This window comes from Podarcis bocagei (genome assembly GCF_964188305.1).
Source record: "Podarcis bocagei genome assembly, chromosome: 2".
In the NCBI taxonomy this organism is placed as follows: Eukaryota; Metazoa; Chordata; class Lepidosauria; order Squamata; family Lacertidae; genus Podarcis; species Podarcis bocagei.
Window position 1 is genome coordinate 61392856 of NC_138126.1, and position 15403 is coordinate 61408258.

Below are 15403 nucleotides of genomic sequence, written 5' to 3' on the forward strand. Positions count from 1 at the left end.
GTTGTTAATGGGCATGTGTTAAATCATTTAAATGTGTGTACAGTGAAATGTACTCAATGCCAAGGACCCAGACTCAAGCAAAAAATAATGTCACTACTCACCCCCAAAAAACAGGGGGGTAATAGAAAATGGTTAGCCAGGGAGCTTATCATCTAATGGTTCTGTAAAGCCCTTGAACACCACCCAAGATGGTAAATTCCTGGAGAAACTTCTTCTTCTTCTATGAGCAAGGAATAGAAGAGGGAAGGTTGGCAAGACTTCTTGGAAAAGGAGCTGGATTTTGGACTGGAACTTTATGATAAAAAGCTTTTTCAATTGCACTGACGGCTGTGAATGCTTGTTTGTGCTAAAGGGAAGCCGATGCCGTTCCTGGCAACGAGCTGCTCTTGCTTTAATAATCTCGTTAAGAAAAGAGAGAGAGAGAGAAGTTGCTGATTATGCATTTGGAGGATGGTTGCGAAGCTCGTAGCAAGGGAGCGCTGAGCAAAAGCAAGAAAAGCCTCCAGACAACGTTAACTGTGTTATATTGTGCTAACTGGGTTCCTCTACAAAGCTGCTATCGCTACCGAGGAAATTGGAACAAACAAAACAACACAACCTTGGAACTGTTCATCCCGAAGCTAATGCAAAAGAAAAGCTGGCAATGCAGGCGTGCGAAAGGGAAGTGGAGCTGCAATTATCTGCTGCTCTTTCCTGCTGCTAAGTAGAGGTTATTACAGCAAACTTAGTCATCGGAGATGGCTGCAAAGAAGCCTTTGCTTCAGGGAGGGAGCTCAAAGGTTTAATCTGGGCTGCACTGCAATAGCTTTCTAGCTTCTGGGTGCCAGGGATTGAGGCCTATTGGGTGGGGTTTCAAGGCTGAAACCTGTCCCAAGCGTGTGGTGTGCCATGCATATTTCGGAAGTGTTGTCAAACATAAAATGGATTGTAAGGGGAGTTTGTCCACATCATCTCACCCAGGGCTTCTTTTAAGGGTACGTGGCACCTCTTTTTTATTGTTAAAAAATGTGACACTTACTGTAACACCATCATGGTAAGTACTGGCACCTCTTTTTTATTTTTAGGAAAAAAGCACTGATCTCATCGGAAAACAACCCCACTCCTCCCATGCACAACAAGGAATTTCACATGAAGGGCCAATTAGAGACGTTGGGTGCAATTGCCACTTGAGGCAGAATTGCAGCAGACTGCCTCTCCCAGTGCAGGGAATGGTGAGCAAGGGTGGGGACTGGGAGAGCAAGAGCAATTTCTTGGGGGAAAGGGTGCTTAACATTCTCCTCAGACTCTCCTATTTTCCAGGGACAGTCCTGGATTTACAGAAGCCATCCCAGTTTCCAATTTTATCCGGGAATGTCCCGCTTTTCCTTAGGATGTCCTTGTTTTCATCAGAGAAATGTTGGAAGCATTTATTTACTTATTTAATTGACATACCACCCTTCCTCACAAGTTCAGAGAATAAAATACAAGGTAAAAGGACAAGTAAAAACAAAAACAACAAAGCAATAACCTTCCCTCCCCACAAACACATATAAAAAGCCACAGAATATCAGTCAGCCAAAGGGTATAGAATAGGGTGCCCCTATTTCCGTCAGAGAAATGTTGGAGTGTAGGCAGGTGTGTGTGTGCAGTAGGGGCATAACTGGAACACCACTGGAAATACTTAAAAAGGCCAGCAAATGCACAGAAGCATTGGTGGGTGTACTGCAAGAGCAAAGACTGCAGGAACTTGGCATTTTAACCTAAGGGCGGCAAGTGGCGGAGGAGGAGACAGTGATGATAGCAAACGCCCAAAACCTCTCCTCAGAAGCAGTGGGCTTGAATAGATGCCTGGCGTGAAGGCTAGGCTGCTGAAATGTAGAAAACAGCTGATGCAGGGGATCTAAAGAATGGTAGGAATTGTTTACAGCTGCCACCGTGGAATTAGTTGGCCTCCAGGTCATCCATCTATGACGGGAAATAGTGTCTCCAGCTGTTTGTGTCCCTTAAAGCTTTCTTTTCCACTTGTTGGGATGAGTGTGGCTCAGGTGCGTGGCTTGCCATTGGCTCATGTCATCGTGGTTGTTCACTGCACCAATAATAATAATAAACAAATAAACATAATAAACCTTTATTGTCACTACACCACCTGTGTGCAGTGAAATTAAATGTGCCCCTCCCCCCCATACACTCAGTCTTGTTCGCACTCTGTGTGATTGTCGGAAGTCAATTGCACCACTACTTTTTCCCATTCAGCAGCCCAACAGCCCACGGATAAAAACTGTTCTTTAACCTGTTGGTGTGGCTGATTATACTTCTGTATCTCCTGCCCGAAGGTAGGAGATTAAAGAAGGGCTGGCCAGGGTGTGAGTCGTCCCTAAGAATTTTCCTCGCTTTCCTGAGGCAGCGGTCTCCCGCGATGTCATCTAGCAAACTCAGGGGACAGCCCATGATATCATGTGCTGTGTTCACCACCCTCTGTAGGAACTTCCTGTCCGTGGCTGTCAAACCAGTGTACCACACTGTAATACAGTATGAAAGGACACTTTCTGTTGTGGGCCGGTAGAAGTAGATCATCAGTTTTTGTTTGACAATAAAATACCAGCTCTGTGTGCACCATAAATTATGCATATACTTATGCAATCGGCATGCTTCATTTGAAAGCTGGTAATGGGAGCCTTGCAGAAAGTGGAGTCGTTTTTACAAGGGGTGGAGGAGAGGCAAAACATCACTGGTAGGTATATGATGGGGAAGAGAGAGAGGGACAACAGGACCAGCACTCATGAGGCAACCTGAGGCAATTATCTCCAGCAGTGGACATGGGGGTGGGAAGTGGGTGGTCCCCTACTCACCTGACTCTGCTGCTGCCTCCATGAGCCAGCCACCCAAGTTCTCCACCTCCCTTGTGCTGAGGAAGGAGAGAAGGGTCACTTCCTCAGTGTGAGGCATTCTAAGCAAGGTGACGGCACTGCCACAGCTGTCAGAAGCACCACTTAAAATTATTTAAAGGTTTAAATGATGAACAACATGTTTAGCCACCACAGGAGTGGCAGAACAGGCCCTCTACCAGCCGCCACCTCCACCCCCACCCCAGAATGCCTTGATCTGATGTAGGAGCCCCTTGGCCTTTCCTCAGAATGAAGCAAGGAGCGGGTTGGAGAAGCCAAGGAACAAGGAAAAAAATAATGGGTTGTATCCCGTGTTAGTTGTACTCAGAAAAGACCAACTGAAATAAATAGACACGGCTATCTTAGGCCTATTCGTTTCAGCTGATCTCTGTAGAACTTAGTTGGATGCAACTCTTACATGCATAAAATCCATAGCATGCTGCTTTTAGAATTGGGGAAACCATTTTAGGAGAGGAAATTAAGGTGAATCCAGTGCTAATCAAGAGAGGCTGCCAGGAGAAGAGGAGGGATGCTGAAACAAGTGAGAGTGTGTGTAGGCTGGGCTGTTTGCTTCTCCTGGCAGAGCTGAGCAAGCCAATAAGCTTAGCATCATCACCACCACCCCAGCATGCAGGAAGAAACTCTAACACACACACACACACACACACACACACACACACACACACACTCCACTCCCAGGGTGATAATTTTGCTTTGAAAACAAAATGCCTGACCCACACTTGCCTAAATGTTCACGTGAACACTTATTTGTGCATATATACATATATATACCAAGATTTAAAGGTAAAATGATTGCCCCCAAGACTGTTAGTGAGCAGGGTTAATATTGTGGTTCGAGGACCCGACCCCCGCAATGTGGAATGAATACGCAAGGACACGTGATATAAGGTTAATGGGCAAGAAAAGGCCACAACTTTATTGATTACAGCAGTGAAAAGGTATTGGCTTAGGCATTGGAAGTCTAAAACAAGGGGGTTTATTCACCAGTAGGTGGAGCCTGTTGATGCTAATCCAACTATAGGCTCTCCCCTGATGTCACCGAGGGTCGTGCCATGGCCTCCCGCCAAGCAGGCATCGGACAGAGTACACGACCGCCAGATTCCTTTAACGGAATACCCAAAAATTGAAGGCATAGGCGATGGCCACACCTAGCCCTTCGACACACCACAACACATTATTCCAATGCCTAACCTACCCACCAATACCACAAAAGTTGCGACGATTGCTATGAGGTAGGCGAAAAAAACAAAAAGCCTAATGCCAAATGGAAAAATTCCTACCAGGCCCCCTGGACAACCAGGGTGACCAACCTAAGGTCCATAGCAAGGCCAATGAACTAAGACCCTGAGCTCAAAGGGAGTGGAGGGTGGGTGACTCGCGACGTGACGAAGGAGAGAAGAATGAGGCCGAGGAGGAGCTGGCCTCACCTGGTTGGGTGCCTGCCGAGGGGCGTGGGCGCCAGCCAGGTGAGAGGAGGCAGGGGGCTAACGCCCCCTGCTAGGGGCGGAGCTCGGGCTCCCGCCCACAACCACTCCCCTCTCTTCCAGGGAGGAGAGTCTTTATCAAGCTATTTCTGCATAACAATTACACACTTGTGACAATGAAGTAGCATCCTTCTTCACACAGTCTGCATTGTTATGCTCGCTCCACTGCTTCAAATGGGGAGGAGCTCCAGGGGCGCAGAGCTTATGTGGATCTGGGTTCCTTTGGAAGTAGGCCACTGGAAGCTTCTTGGTGCTGTGTAGTATTTACACATAAACAGGTGGAGCATAGCTGGAGGCACAGCCGAGAGGCAGCCAAATCCCCCTGCCCCAACATCACATTGTGGGGGGACAGCCAGCAATCTGAGGTACAGTGGTACCTCGAGTTACAAACACCTCAGGTTACAAACGCTTCAGGTTACAAACTCCGCTAATCTGGAAGAGTTACCTCAAGTTGAGAAATTTGCCCCAGGATGAGAACGGAAATCATGTGCCGGCAGCAAGAGACCCCATTAGTGAAAGCACGCCTCTAGTTAAGAACAGTTTCAGGTTAAGAACACCCCTCCAGAACGAATTAAGTTCGTAGCTAGAGGTACCATTGTACTCCAAAACACCCACCTCTGCCTCAGTTTCTTCTTAGAATCCTAGAATTGTAGAGTTGGAAGGGACCCAGAGCGTTAACCCCCTGCAATGCAGGAATCTCAGCTAAAACACCCATGACAGATGGCCGTCCAGCTTCTGCTTAAAAGCCTCCAAGACAGGAGAGTCCACAACCTCCTTTCCACTTACTGCACACTCAATGCATAGCTTCTCTTTTATCAGTCCCTACCCCTGCCAATCACCACTTTCTAAATGCATTTGAGCTGCAACTACTTTATAATAAGGAAAAGCAGATCCCACTGGGATTAAACACTCCTCAGTGATTTAAAACTAAACTGCTATGGTCAGCTTACTAAGCCTTCAGAAAGCCACTGCAGGTCAGGTTATTGCAGACAAAAATCACACACCCAGATGGGAACAGCAATTGCAGTAATTACAGCTTTTGACGCTTTCGTATATTTTTAGGACCCACCTTATTTTTGTGATTGTAAGTTGCTTTGAACTGTATTTAATATTATGTTTTAATGTTGCAACCCACCTTGGGACTTCTCTTATCACACACAGAAACTTTGCTCCTGGCTGGGGCTGAGGGTGGTAGACTCTGGATGAACCGTCTTTTCTGACAATCACCTGACCCTCTCAGCTTCCATGGAGACACTTCCCTGGAACATCATCCCATATCATATCCCTTTGTCCTTTGACACTAGCCAGGTATTGCCTCAGGGCGACCCACACCAATAGCCCACCTCACAAAAATATGGTAGGAAACCGTAACAGTATTTCTGCAAGTCGTTCCATAAGTGACATTTAAGTCCAACAGAAATTTCCCACTGAATGAAAACGTCATATTGATCAAAACAAGGATCAGCTTGAAAAATCACCAGCTTTCTATGTCAGGAGAACACATGACATTAAGAAGTGATTCATTGCAGACAATGTGGGTTTGTGTGTGTGTGTCTCTGTGTGTGTGTGTGCACGCGCGTGCATGAGAGAGGGATGGAGAGATACACAAAGCCATTATTAAGTTCATATGCAAGATCCACATGACGTCCTCACACAGTACTCTGCTTCCATTGCAGGTGACTCGGATTCCCAGCACTCAGAGTGGTAACTCGAGTTGCTGGGGGAATTTCAGTTTCTTCCTTTCGCAGCAAACATGCCCACTGCAGTCCAAATAGTAAGGTGGGACTAGGAATGGGATTGTGCAATTGCCATAGCCACCTTTTTCAGTGCCTGTGACAATATGAAAAATGTCAACACAACTTCACATCTGCAATGTAAATTGTGTGTGTGTGTGTCTCCATAGGATGTTGCACTGCCCTTTCATATCATCCTTTTCTTTCTGAGTTTCATTTTGTGCTGGGGAAGGTTATTATCAGGCTCATGGCTAGCAGGGGGTAGGGCCTTCCCTGCTGTGGCCCTGAGGGAAAGCCCTCTTCTGAACCTGGTATTAGCTTTGTAGGGTAGGTTGGGGGAAGTCCCCCACTGGTGCCACATGCCTGCAGGCGGTGATCCCAATAATCATAAACTGCCATCCCCAACTGATGCCTTTTCCATGTTTGTTTTTTAAAGGGCATATTAAATGCTAAGACACATCAGATGCATCAAGTTTAATTCAGCCCTTAGGCAGCATGTGTGCTCAGGTGTCCTCCGAGCTCTGTATCAGTGTTCGGTGTGTGCGTGTTTGTGTGCACATGTGAGTGCTGTCCTCAACATCTCCACTTGGTTTGGGAATGATGGAGACAAAGAAGTTACCAGAGATATGTTCCAGGCTCCTATCTGAGCGATTTCCTTCTCTCCACTCCATGTGGAACAGGGGCCTTTGATGACCCAACCACCTCCCAGCGGTGGGGGAGATGTAAAAGTTGGGAGAAGATGGAGAACATCTACAGATCTGCCCCCTTTCATTCCTGACAAGGTCCTCTTTCCAACTAATCTTCTCCTGGTGGAAGAAAGGAACCGTCCTTTGCAGCGCCAGCATTTCTGGTTCAAGTGGCTGACTCAGATTTTCACAGAGAGACCCACCGCTGGCAATACTGCAGAAGAAGGGAAAGATCAGTGCTTTTTTCCTTAAAAAATGTTTAGGGGCACTCTCCTTTTCCTACTCATATTGAAACACTGCCCCTCAATGAGGCCCAACTTAGATTCACAAAATGTTTAGGGGTATGCGTACCCCTGTGTCCCCCCAGAAAAAAAGCACTGGGAAAGATGAAAATGGTGCACCTCAGCTTTTCATTTCTGGTAGAGTGGCTATTTAGACCAATGTTTCCTACTATGGCATTTATTCCTTTGAGTACCTTCTGCAGCGGACCAGTGCAAGGCTCTATCTGAATAAATATAGAATCATAGAATCATAGAGTTGGAATAGACCACAAGGGCCATCGAGTCCAACCCCCTGCCAAGCAGGAAACACCATCAGAGCACTCCTGACATATGGTTGTCAAGCCTCTGCTTAAAGACCTCCAAAAAAGGAGACTCCACCACACTCCTTGGCAGCAAATTCCACTGTCGATATACCTCCACAGATAGAGGCAGTGATGCTTTGAACACCAGTTTCTGGAAACTGCAGGAAGGGTCCTGCTGGTGGGTTTCCCCCAGGCATCTGGTTGGCCAGTGATGCTGTATCAGCTGGGCCATTGGGCCTGATCCAGCAGGCACTTCTTATGCTCTTGAATCAGAGAGTTGGACCAGATATCACAGGAGTTGGGCAACTGGCACCTGCACAGCCATACTTGCTGAGATGATATAGGGGCAACTTTTTGCAGCCATTCCGGGCATGATTCAGTGCTGGGAAAAGAGGACAGGGAACCCCTGCCCCTTTTATAGTGTGTTGGAAGTACAAATTTCAGTACTTATAGCATGCATGGCAAGCTACACCTGTTGAAATCTCCTCTGTTGCACAGCTGTTAAAGGTGCACAAACCCTCTCTCTTCTTTTGCACCTGGTCACCCTAGTTGGGAGCCAGAGTGTTATGGTTCTAGTGTTTGACGTAAAGCAGAGAGACCTGGGTTCGAATTCCTGCTCAACAGTTAAGCTGAGTGGGTGACAGTGGTCTAGCCAGCCCCTCTCTTTCAGCCTAACCTTCCTCATAGGGTTGTTGTGAAGATCAAATGAGATTACCTCTTCCTGAACTGAGATGGTGAAACAGAGTATGGATATGAGAGAGCTCCCCCCCCCCACACACTATTGGGGGCAGATTGCAAAGTGGACAGGAGAGGGTTAATGGATACAAGGATAACTGCTGGAGACTGCCAGTAGTCACATCAGCAGCATACATTTAAAGCATATTTAAAGTGAATGGCTTCCCCCAAAGAATCCTGGGAACTGAAGTTGGTTAATGATGCTGGGAACTGTAACTCTGAGAGGTAAGCAACATCTCCTTGAATTTCCTTCTTCTTTGAGAAGCATGGAGTCATATGAAACACCATGCTTCTATAAATCCAGAATAATCCACACACAGGAACATGACACATAAAAGCAATCTGTTGGGATTTCAGAGTACTAAATGGTTTGTTCTTTCAAGAAGTGTTGAGCAAATCTGCCTGTGCTGTACTTCCTTGCATCCAGGAGAAATCAATACACCTCCATTTGTCTTATATATTATTTTCTGATGCCCATCATTTCTCCATCCCTTTCTGACCTGATTGTAGGTGGAGCCTCTCTTTCATGGAATTTGGAATGGCTTGAAAATCATGCTGCAGAACCAGTTATTGACTTCTTTTTTTGTTAGTTCCCTTGAGGTTGCTCAAAACCAACTCCACCAGCTTCGTTAAGTTAATTGGCTGGTCCAGATATCATCTCTCCCCCCCCCCCAATTTCTGCTGCCCAGGGAAACAAACCTCACACTATGAATGATCAACTGCACATTTAAAAATAGCACCTCCTTGTGATTATGCCCAAGCTGGGCTACGTGATGTGCTCTAGCGGGGCTCTGAAACGCAAGCAGCTGCTTTCAGATCAGATCCAAGGGTGATGGCCATCTCCCAGCACAATGGAGCAGCTGGAGCACCCACCGCTCCAAATAGCAACATGCCGTCCCAACAAGGCCTTTAAGCAACGGGCGAGGCAGAGATGTTATACTGAAGATGCAGCTGATGGTGCATGTCAGCTTCAAATGAGAGATGGGTTTTAATTTTGAGTCCTTAGAGAAATCATCTCCGACCCGTAATTACAGAGCGCAGCCGCCACGCCGTCTTCCAACTTCCCCCGCCCGCCATGCACGCCCCCCAAATTGAAAGCAGAAGCCTCCTAGCTTTTAATTACAGAAATCAGTCTTTGAAGTCAATGTTCAAAATTGGTTATCCCACTGTCTGATCCAGTGATCTGATGCTTTAGCAGATGCTGCCCTTCTAGGTTGCACGTCCATGCATGCAACAGTTGCTTCTTCCCATCGCAGATACATCTTAAGAAAAGCAGTTACTTTTGTTGGACCAGCTTCCGTTGATGGTAGCAAAACTGGTGGGGGAGTTGGTGAACAAGCTTGGGATTCACAGTTTCTGCCCTTGACTATTTTGGAATGCCAACAAACTGAGGATGTGCCCTTTGTCTTCTGCATGGTTTCCCCCTGAGAGCAAGGAAGAAGACCACTTTGGTTAGGACAGGATCCAGCAGTCTGAGGCAGAATGGTCCCACAACATGTTGTGGTCAGCATCCAATCACACTGACACATGGGAGGAGACACACACACACCTTTTCCCTGTTGTTAAAGAAGAGGCAAAAGTACTCCCACTTTTGCAAGGTAGGACAGTCAAGAGGTGCCCTTTGTGATATTTAGACATGGCTAAACCTACCTGATGTGGTGATGGATGTTTTTGAAAACTAACCACTGGCTCCTTGACCCATCAAAACTGATGGGGGAGTTGGTGAACAAGCTTGGGATTTGCTTTAATTAGCTATGCATCCTGTTCTTCTAACACTTTCCCAACAGTCCCATGGTACCTCGAAGGCATATTGGCAAAGGCCACGGTGCAGTTAAGATATGCTGAAATAAGAGAAGGATGCTGTAGTTGAAGGAAGGAGTCAAGGGAACAGAGAGAAGCTTTGCCTCCAAGATATAGATTAGTGCTCTTCTCTATACGTGAAGTGTCACCTCTCATTTGTGAAACAAGACACACCATTCCCTCCGAAATAAATGTTACTTGACTCCATCAACATGCATTCTTTTCTGCATGCGCTTCTCTAAACCCTGGTACAGTCATACCTCGGGTTAAAGTTACTTCCAGTTGAGTGTTTTCGGGTTGTGCTCCGCGGTGACCTGGAAGTAACGGAATGCAATACTTCCGGGTTTCGGCGCTCGCGCATGCGCAGACACTCAAAATGATGTCACGCGCATGTGCAGAAGCGGCAAATTGCGTCCCACGCAGATGTGGGTTGCGTTTGCTTCAGGATGTGAACGGGGCTCCAGAATGGATCTCGTTCACATCTAGAGATACCACTGTAATCAGAGTGGCCATGAACATTTTGATCAGCTAACTAGGGATAAGAAGACTTTGCAGAAAACTAAGGCATGCATTCATTTCAAGGGCTCAAAGGACACGTGACTTGGGGAGGGACCAGGAAGACTGACATTTGACCCAGAGAAATCCTTGTGCCAAAGGCCTTTGAGCTTGGATTCTTTGGCCACCTGCTCCTAAGCATTTGGCTTCTGGGCTAGAGACCCTGCACTAGTAACTCTCATCTGCCTGCCTGCCTGCCAGCCACTACTCTGGGTACTGCCAAAACCTTGTAAGCACTTTTCCTGAGCCCACAACAGGAAACAGGCTGAAGACCGATGTCCTGATACAAGGCTAACTTTTCCTGCACTGACCCTGTGTGAATGCCAGGGCAAAAGATGCCTCTTCAGCCATTTTCCCCAATAATGTGGTTTTGTATGTCGTCTTCACTAATATATGCATTTATATGCATACTTCGCCCTAGTATATTCATTGTTATGCACGTTGCTTGGCTGGAGAACTGCCATTGCAAAATTCAGAGAAATACAAATTTTGAAGGATAGATGTTTCAGTTCATGGATTGTTTTGAAAGGTACCGATTTTGTAAATTTGCCTTTAAATGTGAACGGAATTGAATTTCTCCCCCATTGGTAACTGATTTTTTTAAATTATTATTTTAAAGAACTTCCCTGATTGGGCAGGGCTTGGTTAGCCCTCCAACGGATTGCTTTATATTCAGTCCAGAAATGTGAGAGTTTAAAATCTTAAGGTCTCTGGCAGAGGAGGGCAATTTGAGGCTGGTCCAATTAAAGTCTTACTGAATTCCAACACTCACCACAAAGGTGAAGGTATGTGGAGAGCATTCAGATGTGGCTGGTGGGGGAGGATCAGAGGCGCAGGGATGAAACCAGCACATAGCAGCCGAAAGCTGTGAGAAGAGAACAGCCCTGCTGACTTTTCGTTGGATGCCGTGATGATCAAAGCATCATTCCTCGGGAGAAAAGGTGGCAAGCAGTGAATGCGAGTGGAGCCTATGAGACTGGAAGTGTGGAAAAGGCCTGAGTACAGAGAAGGAAACCAGGATGGGGATCTAGGTGAAGACTAGACTGATCCTATAAGCAGTGCATAGCAGTGTCACAGAGTAAGTGGGCAGCAATCGAAAACAAATGTGGTATGAATAATTGGAAGGAAAAGCAACTATATCATCTATTATTTATTTATTAAATTCTATACCGCCCTTCACCTGAGGATCACAGGGCTGTTTACAAAATAAACCCTCACCCACAAAAATACATACTACAGCGACGAACAAAAACAGTAACTTCCACACACACACACACACAGTAGATTGTTTAATTAGCCAAAGGCCTGGGAGAAGTTTTTGACAGGTACCGAAAGGTATGTAACAAAGGTGTTGGGTGAGCCTCCCTGGGGAGAGCATTCCACAAGCAGTGAGTCACTGCAGAAAATACCCATGCTTGTGTCACCACCCTCTAGACTTCTCACAGAGGAAGCACATGAAGAAAGACCTCGCATGATGATCGCAGGTCTGGGTTGGTTCATATGGGCAGAGGCAGCCCTGGAGGTATTGTGGTCCTGAGCAATTGTAATGGATGAGGCATTGTAATGTAAGCAGCGCACTGGGGAAGCCGCAAGGATGAACCACAGAAGAATGCCACTAGGACTCCTATCAGGTTAGGCAAAAGGCGGCTCTGGTATGTAATGGTTGGCTTTGGTGCAGGCGGGAAGAAGCAGGAAGGGATTAGTGTTATTTCCACTACAGTCAGGTTGTTAAAATCTTCTGGGTATTAGCCAGATATCTCATTGTCGCTGCTGCCACCATTTTATTTATTACCTACCCTTCATCATAAGGTCCCAGGGCAGGTTATAACATTAAAACAATGTTCAAAACATTTTAAAACAGCTTGCAATCATAAAGCTAACGTAGGTCTTGAAAAATATAGTTCCGTATACCTGACCCAGCTACATCCTCAAATTTTGTGTAGGCCCACTGAAATTCTTTGTGTCAAGGGGTCTCATGAAGTTGACTCAGTCCCAGCATTCTTCAAAATGGGCAATATCCTTGGAGCACCATAGATTAGCTATCTCCACCTGAAGCAGGGGAAGGATTATCATGAATTTAGAAGTATCAGAAATCGGGGGGGGGGGGGGAGTAGGGTTCAAATTGCATGCTCAAAGATCATACTTACTAACTTTTTTTTTTAATGACAGCCTCCAATCAAGTGGGCTGGTGTTTAAATGTTTAATGTTTCTTAATTAGGCCATGCAGAATGGTTATAAATGAGAAGCTTGTGCTCATTGTTTTCCTGATTGTTCATCCATGATACCTATAAATATTTCCAGCGGCACATTGGCAAGGGAAATGAACAAGGGCTTTTTCCAGTTCATAAACTAAATGTTCCACTTTAAAGTTCTGAAGGCTTTTTGAGAACTTTACCATTTCCCTTCCAGAACCAAACACAGTCCGCTCTCCAGACTGTCCCAATTATTTTTACTCGACTATTCCTGGAAGTTATTAATCGACCTACCCTGTGGATAGGAAACAAGGACTTGAGCTGGACTACAAGCTTTCCCCAGCATAGAGCAACGTTTATAATTAAGATTTACAGGTCCAAATGCTGTAGACCCTGGGCTGATTCACGCATTCTTAAGGTGTCCAGATACACAGGAACTCCTGTGTCTATTAATAATGGTGCGAAAGAAGCAGTTTGAGCCTACGCTGTTTTTCTCATCACTGTAGGGTAATCTGCATCTGCTGAAATCTCCTTTCCCCCATCCACATAGGCTGGCACATGAAAGGACCCTGGCAGAATTCATGGAGGAGATCCTTGGCTCAGTCTCTGGCATCTCCAATGAAAAGGCCCAGAGGTCAGGTGACTAGAAAGAGCTCTGCTGAAAAGCTGCTACTAATTAGACCAAGGGGAGCAAACATGTGCCTTCCACATGTTGTTGGATGCCAGTTCCCATCAGCCCCAGGCAGCAGAGCCAATGGTCAGGGATGATGGGAGCTGTAGTCCAGCAACATCTGGAAGGCACTACATTGTGCCTACCCCTGAGTTAAACAATACAGACTAGAGGACTCTGGCCACTGCAGTCCAGCCACGATATGGTGTCTTTTGCATTGGATCTCCTGAAAAAATATGTGTACATGTCTTATCAGTCAGTGACTGACAACTGAACATGCCTGTTAAAAAACAGTTGTGTCTAAAGTAATGACAGCTGATATGGAAGCTCTCTATTATGCCTTTGATACCTAATAGCTCTTTTTACATGTCCAAGTCATCCCATGATCTTGCATCCGGGCAAAAGGGGAGAAACTTCCCTCTTTGAGCTTCTAGAACTTCCACAGAACAACGTGCATTCCCCCTTTGCCTTTGTTCTATGCTGTTGCATCACTTTATGCACCCCTAGGCAAGTTCCCAGGCAAATTTCCCATCCAGAATACAGTCAAGGTTGCGTCAAGGTATTTTATTTTATTTTTAAGTCCAGAAGCAGCAGCAAAAGCTGTACTCTGAACTCCTGAAACTGCACTTTCTGCCAAAAGGGCAGAGTGGGGCTTTGATTTCTCACTGCTCTTTGCCATAGACCTCCAGGAGTTATTATGCAATCAGTAAATACCAGCATATGGTGTTAAGGCAAGTATTTTGATTTTGATTTCTTGAGTTCTAATTTTTCTGTCTTTGGCATATGGCAAACCATAAACCCAACATATTGGTGCAATAAACCTGCATGTTTTGATCTGGGTTTGACTGCATTTTAAAAAACAGGCTTGTTATTGTTTAGTCGTTTAGTCGTATCTGACTCTTCGTGACCCCATGGACCAGAGCACGCAAGGCACTCCTGTCTTCCACTGCCTCCCACAGTTTGGTCAAACTCATGCTGGTAGCTTCGAGAACACTGTCCAACCATCTCGTCCTCTGTTGTCCCCTTCTCCTTGTGCCCTCCATCTTTCCCAACATCAGGGTCTTTTCCAGGGAGTCTTCTCTTCTCATGAGGTGGCCAAAGTATTGGAGCCTCAGCTTCACAATCTGTCCTTCCAATGAGCACTCAGGGCTGATTTCCTTAAGAATGGATACGTTTGATCTTCTTGCAGTCCATGGGACTCTCAAGAGTCTCCTCCAGCACCATAATAATAATAATAAAAAGTGGAGAGTTTTGACCAAACGTGACCCACCTGGAGCAGGAACCGGCAAGCCACTTCAGTATCCCTGCCAAGAAAACTCCATGGACAAAGACAACAGGCATATAAAAACAGGCTTACCTGATCCCATATTGACGTCTAGGGGCCAGATTCTAATAGCCAGTCCAATCCAGCAGTTGTACCATAGAGGGGCTGATATTTTTCCACGTTTGTCTTCAAATATTATACCTTGTGATGGTATGGGTAAACCATACACGAGGGTGCTAGATGAAGTCTTCCTCATTAGACTTTGCTGTTTTACAGGTGATGGCATCACCCAGGAATTCTCCTAACAGCAGAAGTGCAGGTGACAATATATAGGATATTTATTAACCAGCCTCTAAAAATTCCCTCCTCAAGAATTACAGGTTGTGCATGTCGAATGTAGTATGCAAATGATGAGGGAGGAGGAAGCTAGTGTGAACATCTTCCCTCACCTGAGTCGAGAGATTCAGGGCAGAAGTTGGCAGAGATTGCAATGTGGGAAGCCTTGGCAATGTTGGGGTGCTGAGCAGGTGGGCGGGACTGATTACTGGGAGAGCAGAGGAAGTGACTCAGAAGATGCTGGTGCCAGCCCACTCTCAGCTAGGAGAGGCAGCCTGAACTGGTAGTGTCTGTCAAATCCTCATTCTGTTACCTTTTATTTTATTTTATTGGGGGGAGAATGTCGGCAATAAATGCCAAAGAAGAGCAGAGGAAGTAGATGATGGTGGTCCCAGTGCAGGTTTTTAGTGTGGGTCCCACTCTTAAAAAAAATTAATGAATACAACACGTATGCAGATTTAGCAGATCAATTTAGCTGTT

At 46.0% G+C, this 15403-nt stretch overlaps 1 long non-coding RNA gene across 1 annotated transcript; it reads right to left on the bottom strand.

Moving 5' to 3' along the window:
- Positions 1-9454: 9454 nt before the first annotated feature.
- On the bottom strand, positions 9455-13726 carry LOC308579996. Its single transcript, XR_014004668.1, has 4 exons — positions 13595-13726; positions 12373-12500; positions 9757-9947; positions 9455-9530 (listed from the first exon to the last, which is right to left on the bottom strand). It is a non-coding gene; the product is annotated as an uncharacterized lncRNA (long non-coding RNA).
- Between the last annotated feature and the right edge of the window lie 1677 nt (positions 13727-15403).